The following is a 14,583-nucleotide window of genomic DNA, read 5'->3' on the forward strand; positions in this document are numbered from 1 at the left end:
ATTAGTTCCTCTCAGGATAGCATGGACGAAAGGTTTTGTGTAAGGTCAGTTAATATATTCACGACTTGTTGGCCTGGAGATGTCTGTAGCTAGCAGTACTCCATACTTTTTGTAAGATGTCTGTGTTGAATCTTTTTTATCTCCTGCTGTCTGCCTTGCAAATGAAGATTAGAGTTTTTTTTGGAACCAATGTAGATGCTCACTGTAGGTTTAAATGAGATGGGATAAGATAAATAAAAATATTTCTCATCACTATAATTCAGTATGTCCATATTATTGTACGATCACTGATTTGTCTGCATGCCTCTCTGCTGTTCCTTTTTGCTTAGCTACCATTTAATATTTTTTTAGCTTCTATTTATATTTCACCATCAAATATTGGAGATTTCAGAAATGCAACATTTGTTTGTATTCACATACAATTGCGCAATGTACTGCATAATCAGTAAATTAGCTATCCTATTATCTTACAATGCTGGCTTTGCTCACATGAGCTTTGCATCGATATCTGTTCAGGAAGGTAACAGTATAAAATAATTAAGACCTGTAGACTTGTGCATACATTTTGTTTCAACTAAGGTGCGGTTTGTCAAAGATCCAGAGATGATGAAAAGTGAAAGGACAGTTGTTTTTCTGCATATTTCACTGTGCTGTCAGGGTTGTTGGTGTTATAATGAGCAATAGGGATGACACTAACAAGGTAGATATTGTTTTGTGTTGCAGATTGTGGACTTCCTTGGTTATAATGAAGTCTCAGTGTGCACTATAAGATTAAACAAACATATGCTGTGTTTAGAGGTTTTTTTATTTATTTTTATACTTGGACTGAGCAAGAAGTACTTGTTTTGTATTCTCAGCTTGCCAGTTTTATAGAATTATGAAGGAATCTTTTAGCTTTTTGACTTGAACAAACAGGATTTTCCACTGAAACATATTTTCTGGACATATTTTCTGTGTATTTTACTTCTACTGTATACTTGAAGTGAGACACAGCATCCAACCTAAACACACTCACAACTTAAAGTTTCTCTAAGGACTTGGTATGTTTTTAAATGAAGAAAAGAATACTTCTAGTCATCAATACTAAGTGCACTAAGTGCATTTCTTTGGTGTCACTGTTGAAAAGTGCAAATTTGCTTTTTTAACAACAAAAATCTGTTGTCCATATTCGGGGAGACTTGGTCCATTCCCAAAAATATCATTTTTCTTGGCAGGCCTTTGTATGGAACCAGTTGCTACTGCCTTCTGCCTTTGTAGTTGTAAACCAGAAACAAATTTACACTCCTTATGGATCCAGTCATATGAAATTACTGTGCTAGACAATTTATAAACAGTTCTTTCCTTCAGACATGGTATGTATACCTGTTTCAAATTAAGAGTCTTAAAGAGTTTGAATATCTTTTAAGGCATCGATGTATTGAAACGGCATTGCACTGATTTAGCATTTACTCCACATTCTGAGAGGAAAAAATAATGACCTCATCTTTTAGGATCTTAAGGAAGCAGTAAAAGTGAAGGTTATACAAACACACACTGTAGTGAGCAAATAAAATTGGCAGTATAACATCTGATTAATCTGCAATTGATGACAACTGCAGGTATATTATATTTCATAAGTTTTTGTCCTGTGCATTAGATTAGAAGACTTGACAACAGAGTACCAGGAACTGTGCGTATTCAGAGGACTGGCTTTGTTAGTGTCTGATGTTCGTTGTATTAGTAGATGAACATCTACGCTGGCCAGAGAGACTACTGTGATAATGTAAAGCTTAAGTCAAATGTGCATGTATCAGATGAACACACTGTAACCACAATATGTGTGTGCTTTTCCACCAACGTACACATGCCAGCTCATTTCCAGTGTTTATTTCCATTTGAGAAAATCACATGCCACATAGCCTTTCAGCTATTAGAGTTAGTCTTTGTCTTTCTTTTATGGATTTCTTAGTGTTGAATGCAGTTTCACAAGCATAAGTTTTTTTTTTTTTTTTTTGAACAGGGCCGTGAATATGCCTTTTATTCGGAATCCACTCAAAGTACATAAAACCATCAGGAAATTTTAAATATCAATAAATCACTTTACTGCTGGAGATTGGTGAGGCAGTAAGCGCTTTCCAGATGTGCCAGTGGCAGGATGGAGAGAGGTCGTGTCTGCAGCTCAGCAGAGAGGAAAGAGAAGAAACACTTGACCGCTCCTTTTAAACTTTCATGGCTTTGTTAGCTGCACGCACAGGCAGCCCACTTTTCCCCATTTCGGTTTGAACCGTGGCTGAGCGCGGGGCTGGCACTTGCCGACGTTGAGTATGACTGTTTAAGGTTGTCCACACACTTTTCCTGACTACATTCAGTCAGGGATTCTCGTCAGAGTGATGAGCCAGTCCTTGAACTAAATTCGAGGAACCTGCAATGCTGCATTTTCAAGTCTTGTGAAAATATTTTCCCCTTCTTTTTTAGATGAAATAATACGTACCATTCCTTAACGCATATATGGAGATGACAAACTCAAATAAATTAACAATGCAATTTTTTTACAGAAGACTCCAAAAACCACCCCCCCCCCCCCCCACTCCCTTTGTATTTCAAACAAGAACAACTAATTATAGCCTTAAGCAAGGAGCTTTGATGCCTTTCTCTCCCAGCAGAATTCCTCTGCTGTCTTTTCCTGGGAGTGCTTTTCTCTTCGGTCCCGAGGTAAACTGCCTGACGGCCTGGGGCAGCCGCTGATGGTTCCCAAGCCCGTGGTGCCGCACAGAAGTGCATTTACAGACCGACGTGTCAGTGCAGAGGAAACACCAAACAAAAAAAGGGCTGTTCTCCTGTTCAAAAGGGTTTTTCCTTGGCATTCCAGGATACCTGGACCAACAGTGCCTGGTCAATAGAGTCCTCCCCCCTCAATTACAGCCCCATCCAAATAGAGGCTGGGCTATCAAAGGCCTTAGGTTTGCAGATTAATATGTATGTTCTCAGCTCACTCTTATTCTGAGCAACTGACATGGCTAACATTTTATTTTATTAAGTTTATCCCCATTTACAGTATACAGCTGTATATTTACTGAGTTAGTCCTGTATGTTTACTGAGGCACTTTGCTCAAGGGCACAACGGCGGTGGCCCACCCAAGCATGGAAGCTGACTTGTTCTGGTAACTGGTCCAGCTCGGTGACCACTAAGTGGGTCTGCAACAATATACAGTGGCGTGTATTTATATTACACCCACGATGTTGGTGCACACCGTCTGCTATTAAATAAATTAACTTAAAGATTTGAACCATAGACGAAACGGGTACACGTTTTCTGCGCCGCCTGGTCCTGTCTCATGCAACATAACCAACACTCTCACATACATATGTCTCGGCTGTAAATCAAGAGGTCAGTTATACATACGTTGATGAAGCATGCACCTCGAGTACAGCCATTGCTATTTGGCTCCCTTCCCGGTTTTTTTTTTTTCTTTTTTCTTCCAGTCAGAGCCTCAGGTCAGCATTCAAACAGATTGACCCGGGAGGCAAAGTGTTGGGAGATTCACTGCAGGCTGCACAACAAAGTAGGCTCAAAGTATTATATTTACCAGAGTTTGAGAAATGTCCTTCCATCTGCACTGGGCATATCTTACCCCTTGAAGTGAACTCATACGGCCATATGACATCCAGACATGCAGTCTATAATTGTTTTAACTGATGCGCCAAACAGTGGCTTCACCCATGTACGTAAGTTCCCCCCTGTCTAAACTCATGTGTTTCCCATCAAGGAAGTCTGTGGTTACCTTCCTGATTTTGCTGGACTGGAAAAACATAGCTAATATGGTGTGATCTGGAAAAAGCTTTGATGCACGAGCTTCACAAATAAACCCATGAATGCCATATGGTTTGCATTCATCTCTTAATTTATTTCCTATAAATGTCTTTTGAATATTCTCTCGGGCCAACACGTGTGTAACCGGAGTTGGAAAACAGAAGGCCAGGGAGAGCAGTTTGTGGCGAAGTGTGATCATTGTGCTCTGTGTCTTTTCCCCCTTCTTTCTGAGTGAACTGCACACAGTAGATCAGCCCACATTCTAGCTTCGACTGTCTAGGCCAACACAAACAAACAAATAGAAGCCCCCTTCTGAGATGGGAATTCCACACCCACAGCTGCAACAAGCGACCAGCACAATGCTAATTGGGGAATAATTTAAAAGTTATTATAAGTGAATGAAAAGTAACATCTTGAGTTCACTATGACTCACCAGTGGACTGTTTTTCTTGCAGATTTGGAGATTAGGTTACTACAGATTTAGACTTGCCAACTCTGAAGCACATGGACCTGAACTCTTCCAAAGGAGTAGAATTTCCTTTTCTAAATCAAGCCTTTATGGACAAGACAAAGGGAAAATGAACCTGTTTCAGTTTTAGCGTTGACTCTGACACGTGGGCCCTAAGCGGTCTTCGTGCAGAGGATTGGGGCGCACAGATCACTTCATCAGTAATACTGCGGCTGCCTCTTTAAAACGGTATATGCAAAAAACATTTAAAGCGTGCTCATTTTACTATAACAGTCAGACACGCAAACAACAATTACTATATTACCAACAGTGGAAATATTTTCCACTTGTTTGCCAACATTCCTTTCCATACTGTTTTATCCGTCAGACTTTATGGAAATCTGACCAGGAAGAATTGAACCAAAGTACACGCAACAACAAACGTTTGGGTTGTCAGGTTCACCAAGTGACCTGATTTTCACCACTAGTTCTATCTTATGCTCTCATAGTCATGCACAGGCTGACGAAGACTAATTCAAATACACTTGCTGCCAACATTTTGAAATCACAATGTAAATTTTAGAGTTTTCTTACTGTGGGGGTGGGCCCATAGTTACCAAACATATAAAAAAGCTAAATAAAAATGAACAGTACAACTGAGAATAGATACACTGAACCAAAGGGATCTACAGAATTCACATAATACTATTATATTCAAAATGGTACAATATGTTGCTGTCGTACTCTCCTGCATTACGGGCTGACTGCCTGCTGAGCGGAGGAAAAAGCTTCTACACAGTCAGTATTGGGATTCAAACGCAGTGTGGCTTCCTGGTGTCTCGGGCCAAGTGCCTGAGTGGATAGATGAATTACAGTCACATTGGAAAGAATTTCATGGGGCATTACGTAAATGGCTGTGTAAGCGAGACGTAGTATTTTAAACAAAAATCGATGTCAGAAGGACATATGAGAGATAAGACAATGGTTTACAGTGACTCTACTTCTGCACATGCAGTGGTTGATTACAGGGCATTTAGAAAATACCCACAAAAATATCTAAATAATCTTTTTGATAGCATTACACTCGCTTTAAAAAAAAACAAATCCAATCGAATACAATTCCAAAATATGCCTAGCTGGGTTATTTTGGGGAAAGTGCACAGATAATTTCACTGCTGGCACAAGCCCCCAAAAATGTAAATTTCTGTATTTGCCCCAAACATACAACAAATTATTTAATGAAGTCAGCTTTAAGATCCATCCAATATAACTGATGGAGCATAAATCCTAAAAGTACACACACAAGTGAGTATCATACGTCTTTTTCCTGACTACTAAGAGGAAAATTGTTTCTGTTTACTCTTCACCCCTGTGTGTTTTCCACAATGGAATGGCTTTGACAGGGAGGATGAATTGGGGCTGACTTGTGACAGGTCCTCTCCCAAACACACCCTGCTGAGCCCTCCAATTGTAAACAGTAGGGGTGTGGATTAGTTTTGAAACAATGTGTTTATTTAAAAAGCCCACTTCCTGTATGTACTTAACAACTCTCCCATTAATTTTATTGGCGGCAACTCCAACCTAGAAAAATGTTATCATTGTTTAGGGGGAAAATACAAAACACAAAACAAAACAAAAAGGGAACATTTAACATTCGCAGTTGGTTCCTGTGAGATATAGCCACATTAGGAAAGCCCACTTTGACATATTGTTTAATCTTCGGAATCTCATTTCAAAGGAACCAAATGTGCTTGTGGCCATTTTGTTTCAAACATTCCTCAGTCTGTATGTGCTTGGTACATTTTGTTTACAGACATTTTTGTTGATCTCAGTTTTTGATAATTTGTAACTTTGTTTTTTATTTATTTTTTTATGCTGAAACAGGCTACTCTTTAGCTGTGTAAAACAGCATTTTTTATACCTTGTAAATTCACTAGCTGCAACCTCCTCAGTCTCCGTGCCTGCCGGGCTTGAAATTCATCTGGGAAGAGCCCTGGAGCTACACCCAGAAGCCCTATCGCTCCAAGACACATCCTGTCTAAGAGGAGGGGGCTTGCAGTTTGCTGATGTAGAGAAAAACAGACTGAACTGTTAATTACCAACAACATGTATCTAAAGAGAGTTAATGTTCACAGTATATGGATGAAGAAGGTTTTTACTGCATAACTTGTCTTTAATTATTCTGTATAATTATCTATGAAATGTTTACTAGGTACTGTAGATAATGTATACATTTATATAGACGGGTGACAAATTAAAGGAAAAACCAGCATAAAGTGTCTTAGTATGGTGTTGGGCCACCACAAGCCGCCAAAATAGCTTCAATGCGCCTTGGCATGGATTCTACAAGTCTCTAGAACTCTACTGGAGGGATGGAACACCATTCCTCAAAGAAAATATTCTCTTATTTGGTGTTTTGATGATGGTGGTAGCAAGCGTTGTCTAACACGTCGGACCAAAACCTCCCATAACTAGGTAAATGGAAATATATATGGTATCGAGAAAAAAAAAAAAAAAAATAATAATATATATATATATATATGTGTGTGTGTGTGTGTGGTGTGTACTCTGAATCTTATAACAGTTTGATGATGGTACTGCTTTGCACCATGTGTACTGTAAGTTAATTTGTATGAGTGGCAGCTAAGAGTGAGCATAGCAAGGCATTACAATCACCAGCATAAACTGTCCTGTGCAATCCCATGATCAGAGCACACAGTATAACAGGTAAACTCAGGGGAGGGAGTTTAAGCCCCAATTAAGCATGTAAATCCCACCCTTTACAGGCAAAGCGCTCCAGCAGATCCCTGTCAATTTCCTGCTGCTGGGCTTGTATGGATTTACATGAATATGTTCTATCACTTCCACTGTGCTCAGAATTACATTTTGCTATGCTTCTTTGGAGGAAAGGCTACTGAATTTTCTGAAAGTTTTTAGTGTCAGTGCGTGTCCATGTTTGTGTATGTGCGTGTGTGTTTCTCTGTGTTAGCAAAGCAAATCGGGGTTTTATGTACAACCCCCAGAGGCAGCATCTTTTGTAAATTGACTCCTCAGTTCTGTCCATGGGCCAGGTACAAGGAGGTTAGCTGCCTGCCTGTGATAAGCTGGCAGAACCTATCAACCTCGCGAGAAGATAGCACTCCGTGTGTCTGTCATGCTTTTATCATCAGCTGAGGTGAGACTAAACCGGTTCTAAGCGGCGGTAGAAGGGCCATTTCTGTGGATTACAGATGCGACTTTAATTTCAAAGACCAGTGGTGTATCCAGGAAGGGAGCAGGCTCCGCTTGCCACAGATTGGCAGCGTGGCCTCGATAACGCCTTTCCCACGTTGTTCCTGTTCATCATGGGGGCCCCATTGATCTCCAAGCCAGCGGTTCATTTGTAGAATACATGGTAAACAGCGCTAGAGCGGCGACCTGGGGCCGAGCCCAGCGCAGAGCCGTGCCAAGTTCACTTACTTTATAGGGGAATACAGGAAACCAACCGCAGCCAGTCGCATAATTTGTCAGGAGTCATTAAAAGAATGGGCGGGGTGTGTGACAGTTGGAACGTACGGCTTTGAGGCATATTCAGCGCAATGAAAGTAGCCATAGTAAATATTACTCGCAATCACAAGGTGACTGAGAAGGGTGGCAAAGACGAAAATGGTGGATGCGCCAAAGGTGTTTGCCATTGATATGTGGTGAGCGAAATGGGTGCCCTAAATATCTACGCAATGTTGCCCCTTTGGGTTAAAACAGGAATGTTCTAATATGGGCCACCTGCTCATCTGGGTCGGCAATACTGTCAAAACCCAACTGTGATACAAGTTAAAACATCAATCTGATGCACCCTGCCACTAAGGGATCCATTTTCCTGAGACAATTACACAGCTTACAATAGGGTAAGATGCCCTAATATTCATGAGGAACCTTAGGGACTTTTTAATATTCGTTAAAAATATGAATACAATGGATATTGGTATGCCAGAATGTAATTTTCAAGACAGAATTTGTGAAATGCATGATCACAACACAAGCATCTCTTACTTTAATATCAGTGGGTGTTATTATTAGAAAACCATTTGAAATGATATGTCACAAGGGAGCAAATATCATTTACAAATCACTAATGAGTTGCAAACACTGTTGTAGCCTCCGGTGGAAGATGATGCCTCTACACAGTATGTGTTCCTGATGCTGCAGCAGACTCGGTGTTGCACAACATTCAAGGCATAAAGAAGATAGCTGTGTGCTAAAGCACCCAGGACACTACATCATACAGTAGTAATTTGCATTTTTAAATTTGACCAAGATCGTCCAAAAGGATGCCATCAAGTCTCAAACACAGAAGATCAAAACGGTTGACTGCATCCAAAGGTGGTGATGGTCTTCTAGTTGTCTAATGGCTTTGTGCTTTCATTCTGAATATGCAAATGGCTCTCTAAAATATGTACATATCCTGCATCATGTGAAGATGAATTAGGTTTTGATATTAATTATTTAGCAGGCATTATTATTACACATTGAATCTTCTATCTAGGCAGATCGAACTCACCTTACTGCCGGACTGTCTATAATGAGTCATCAATAAAACATTTTCATAAAGTCAGAGAGAGACACCATTGTATATTCTTGATCAAATTTTACATTGACTTACTTGGTCATCTGTTCAATATGGCATGGATGCCTGACTGTAAAAAAAGAATAAAATAAATAAAAAATAGAGCAGTAGGCTGCTTGAGTCACCCCGATAGATTTATAAATGTGTCAACATGGTCTCGTCTTGTTTGTTTGGAGGTTACTCTTCAAATTCAAATTAAAACATCAAAACCTTGAAAAATCATAATCCAGAACATTTTGTTTTTCAGAAACATGATAAATAATGTTTGAGTGTTTCTCTTTCATGTTTTATATATATATGCTTTTTCTCCTGAACATAATGTTTCATTGGCAGTTGTTTGCACTAGGATGAAAATAACTGTTTATGCTATTTGTGGACTGCTCGAATGTACAGTACAGTAGAACAGTTAACATGTCAGGCAACAGTTTATGTGTCTAGCCTGTAATATAGATGTTAATTGTACTATTTTCTTTATGAATATATTTGAATTGACTACCCCAGTAGACACACAATTTGAACAAAAACTGACTGAAAAAGTTATATCCCATTTTTATTCTTAATTTAACATTGTGTCACTGAAAAAGAGCGCAACTATTTTCCATCTAATCAGAATAGAAAGCAGGGTGATGAACAGTTTTACCAGTGGGGAAGAAAGGTTGATCAGATCTATTTTGTGGGATTAGAAAGATGCAAAATTATGGGGGAATGAGAATATTGATGGAAACACTGTAGAGGCATTGAAGATGATTGTGGAAAGGCTTTGTTGCTACACAGTCATAATAACTTAATGCAAATTATAACTAGTTAAGCACACCAAAATAATATGATACCATTGTCTCGGCCAGATTGGCATTATAATGTTAGCATGTGCAAATAATTACATTTTCTCCCTGATACTATTACATTATTTGTTCTGGTTGTATTATACACCAATAAAAGCAAACATCATATTAGGATTCATGGCAGTTTTCGCATTGCATTATCAATATGTGGAAATAATTGTCTGCTGAGAGATTAAATTACATTATTGTGTATCTTTTTCAAGCCTAATAAATAATGATGGATGGCTTTTATTTTCATCACCACCTGCAACCATTTTGTCTTCCCCTGAATGTTAAAAATGAAAAAAGTAAAGGAATAAAAGGTGGGTGTTGTTTCCCGCAATGAAATCTAGTCAAAAAACTCGAGATAGCATCTTGCGGTTTCTCAAAACCCTTTAATATTTTTAAAATTTGTTCCTGGTTGAAAAATGCCCAACAAAAAGATTTGATTGAATAGTAAAAACTGAGTCTGTTTGCCATCAATATACTTGAACGTGTGTATGTATTTATGTGAATGTGTGTATGTGTGTATGTAGACACACATCACTCATGCAATGATACGTGCATTAAAATGAATAAACACTGAGATGATAATGGTCACAATGTAAACATGAGAAAATATGGAAAAGAATATGGTAAATGGTAAATATATACTATATGGCATGTATGTATGTCTTATATAAATGAACAATAAATGTAATGGTTACATTTTTATGTCCACATGGATACGCAGTGAATGTACGCACATTAATGACATTGAAGCTGCTTGATTGACAGCTGGATCTTTCGGCAGGCTTTCTAGAGATTGTTTCAAATTCTGGCAACTGCGTTAGATTGCATGTCCGTATACGGAGGCATTTCTCTCATTTACAATTCCGTTGCAGTGTAGTTTTGCATAGCTTCAATTTTAATCAGCGAATTTGCACTTTGTGGAGATAAGAGAATTGATTAGCTACCAGTCTGTGGGAGACTTCATGTTTAATTGGTTCTATTTTTGCCACCCACATATCTTAATAGTCAATACAGTTCCACTGAACTCCTGTTGCATTTGGTGCATTTGTTGGCACGCTGTTATTGGAGATAAAACAAGGTAAAGACATTATAGTCTCAGTTAATTGGCATCAGAGAGCAATGCTGTTATAACTTCATAACTTCTTAAGTCATGCCTTGTGCACAGCTAGACGTACACCATTGTAAAATTTACATTTTAATGAAATATTTGACTAAGTACTTGAAATTCACTCTACCAGGTCTCCCAGTTGTAAAACCAACATTTCATGTTTGTGTTTTGAATGGCAGCATCAGGAAAATGAACATGCCAGTCATACAGATTAGGAAAGCATCAGTGTAAAGCCACAGACCACCTTAATCAAGGTTCACCGCTGGTAAACAACATCTATGACATGTTGAAACGATAGCTTTTTGGCAGGGAAAATATTAAATAGAGAAAAACTGAGTAACAGTGAGAGAGAAGGAATCCGTTCACTCTCAAATATCTCAAACCTGAGAGATACTTTAAAAAAAATATGGAAACAGAAAAATTATGTAAATGGGAGAAAGTGCATGCTTGGGTTTGTCTTTCGGTGTAGAAGCACTAACTTATGTTTTGTTGTTATATTACATATTGTCTGGTATCATTATATCTTTTTTGGAACATAAAAAAAACCAGCAAGTAATGACAGATGCAATGATGGATATTATTTCAATTCATTGAAATACTGCTTGAACTTTCTTGTATTCATGTACAGTGATCATGCAAAATAAATAAATAAATAAATAAATGTATTAAGACCATGGGCATTCTTTGTTTCATAGAGCTATGAAAAAAGAAATGTGAGAGAAAAGGAAAAGGTAGTTTCATTTTTTTGACATCCTCTGCTTATAAGTCAAAGTAAAGACTTGTCTTTAGGATTAGGGTGAAAATTATTTGAATGTATTGAAAAGTATTAAAGGTTCTAGTCCTATGAGGTCACTGATTACCATCTGTCTTAACACCTACCCATATTATGCGCTGTAGCCTGGTATAACAAATGTGTACAGGATATAATTATTTCATGAAATATTATGTAAATAAGACGGGACTCCTCTTTATTGTTGCTTCCTAGGCTCTCTGATTGACTATGCTGGAAACAGTAATAATGGGGTAGGTGAGCTTCCTCCAATTAGTTAATTCAGTAAGTGCAGCACAACAGAAACTGCACACAATGAACGAGTTGAATTTAAAGAATGCCAGACCACAAACAGCATGGTGCTTCTTGTTCGTACGTATGCACCCACGCACGTAAACACACACACTCACGCATGCACACACACACACACACACACACACACACATACATTTCAAAAGCTGCATTTGCCTGCAGCTGCATTTTCTGTCTAGATAACAAAGCACAACAATTTTCCATAACAGTGACCTTTGTAAGGAAGATTAAAATAAGATGTATAGCACTTTGGTATTTACACAACTGAAGTAATTATGGTTGGGTACACACAGAGGAATACTAACTAATGTGATAAGTACTTCTATTTTTTAATCAGGACCTGTGCTTCATAACTTTCCTCTTAATTGCTTGCGCTGTCTTTGAAACATAGATTGTGCCTTCTCAGAAGGTGTGCATTAATTGTTCTAATGTTTCAGTTCTTGCCAAAAACATGCAAGTGTTGCCTTGTTTAGAGAACGGGGGGTGGTGGGGGGTGGGGGTGCAGGTTTGCCTTTGAACAGCAGGTGGTAATTGAAACAAAACAAGGGCTGATTAGTGAAGCATCTGGCAACTCATGATCCAAACAGAGCGCACTACAAAACCCAAACACAAGAGCCCTGGAATAAAGTGGTCATCATCTAATTAACAGAACATGTTTTAATTACCGAGTAAACCAAGCAGCGCAGTGTGTCAATTTAACTGATGTGCTAAGTGCCAGTTTACAATATCAGAAACAGACAAATAATTGGAATCTAATTACAGCCAGGTCTATTGCACACCAACGCCTCCAGCCCATCTTAATAAACAAGTTTTTACATCAAACCATGAATAGCAAATACTGCGGGGCTGCTAATTGCCACACTGCAATATTGGGAATTTGCCAGCTTTGACTATTAAAGTAAAGCTCTTGTGTGGATTGCTGTTGCTCCGCCACGCTTTAATTAGAATGAAATGAGGAGCAGAAATCGAGTTGCGTTACTGCAATTCAATATATGTAAATAGGATAACTGGTTAATCCTTTTATTTCATTTTTCAAACCCTGTGCGATAGGTGGCTTGATAATTGTGACAAGTTGAAGCTCAAATGGACTAATGCATTGTGAAGAGACTGAAAAAAGTGGCTTAGGATTTTGAAAATACTTTTTGAAAACTTAAAATGTTAGATTAATCCGTATATTTGTTTGGATTTAATTTACGCATGCCTTCCTCATGGTGTGTGCTTTTCAGTATCATACTTGGGGAACCTAGTGATTATGTCCAACTGGACCTGATATACTCTAACCTCAACTCCTTCAATATGGAGTTAAATGGTCCAGTCCATCAATATGGGTTTTTTGTCTGTTGGGGGGGACGGGGGATCCAAGCTTAAACCTTAAATCCACGCTTGTATGCATATGCAGTGTTGTACTTGTGTAGTGTTTCTGGTAACATCCTGCTTTCAGATCACATGCTCCCTCAGTCACTAAGCTGTGGGATTCCTGCTGGAGAATAGAGGTCAGAGGTCATGTTCTCCTTCATGTGAGGGCAAAAGGGAGGGTACTCTGTCATGAGGTTTACAATGCACAGCCATGCAAGATACCATATATTTTCGCTATGTTCACATGTCTATAGTACTTGTATGTTCTGGCCATTTGGTCAAATTATCAGGTTAGAATTCATGATAAATATTACTGTTTGATGGTTTTTAATCATCACTTTAACCACCACCGATTTACATGCATGCACTTTGCCTGATCACGGTCATATTGAGCATGATCAAAAAAAGAAAAAAACAACAACAAAGTGCCATCAGTTTGGAATTGTTCAAGTGACCACATTAGTCTTGTGTGTGGAAGCATTGTATAAAAATAAGTGCAATCTGTGAAAAATTCAAGTCTTACAGGAACAGAAAACTGTATTCCCTAGCATTTAGAGAAAAACTTGAGTTTTAGAAGGGTTACTTCTAAACAGTTCAGATCAATAGCTAGTTAAATCAAGATTAACCAGCTCACGTTATTAGCCATATCCTTTCGTATCAAGATAACTCAAGGTCAGAACATTAGATGATAAAAAGTAGTGTAATTTCAATTTTAATGATGATTGATTGCATTCACTGTGTTTTCTCAATAACCTCATTCCTCAACTGTTCCTATGTGTCCTTTAAAAAACATAAACATAAAAACATAGACTTAGTTATTGCATGCTGAATTTAAAGAATGTCTTTGGATTAAACATAATTTATCAATACATTTAGTTAGACTGCAAGTGTTTATGTCCTTCTGCGCAGTTCCCATGAGAGACCACTTTCCTGTTCAGGAGGTGCTTCTGTGTACTAATCAGTTTAATGTCACAAACACCGGTATAAACAAGGTCAGTTGAGTACCCCTCCCCCCCCCCCCTTGTTTGAGCACCACTTCCCTTATAGACAGGTAATACTAGAAAGATGTGATAATGCGGTGAAAATTCAGGACCCCAGATGCTAGCTAAAATATTGCCTACAAAAAAAGTGTACCAATTTTATATTGTTTCCATTAAATCTTCTCTCTTCATGGCTTTAATTAATAATATATCCTCTGACATTTATGTATCACAGCAATAAGCTAAGCGGGAAACAATTTATGTCACCTAAAGCTTTTTAACGAATCGATGCAACTATTTGTAATTGCTTGTTTCACAAGATTAAAAGTGCTCAGACTTGATCTTGGTCTCCTGTTTTGTGGCCAGCATGACCTGTGCTTCCGT

The sequence above is a fragment of the Anguilla anguilla genome, chromosome 13 (assembly GCF_013347855.1).
Source record: "Anguilla anguilla isolate fAngAng1 chromosome 13, fAngAng1.pri, whole genome shotgun sequence".
Classification (NCBI taxonomy): domain Eukaryota; kingdom Metazoa; phylum Chordata; class Actinopteri; order Anguilliformes; family Anguillidae; genus Anguilla; species Anguilla anguilla.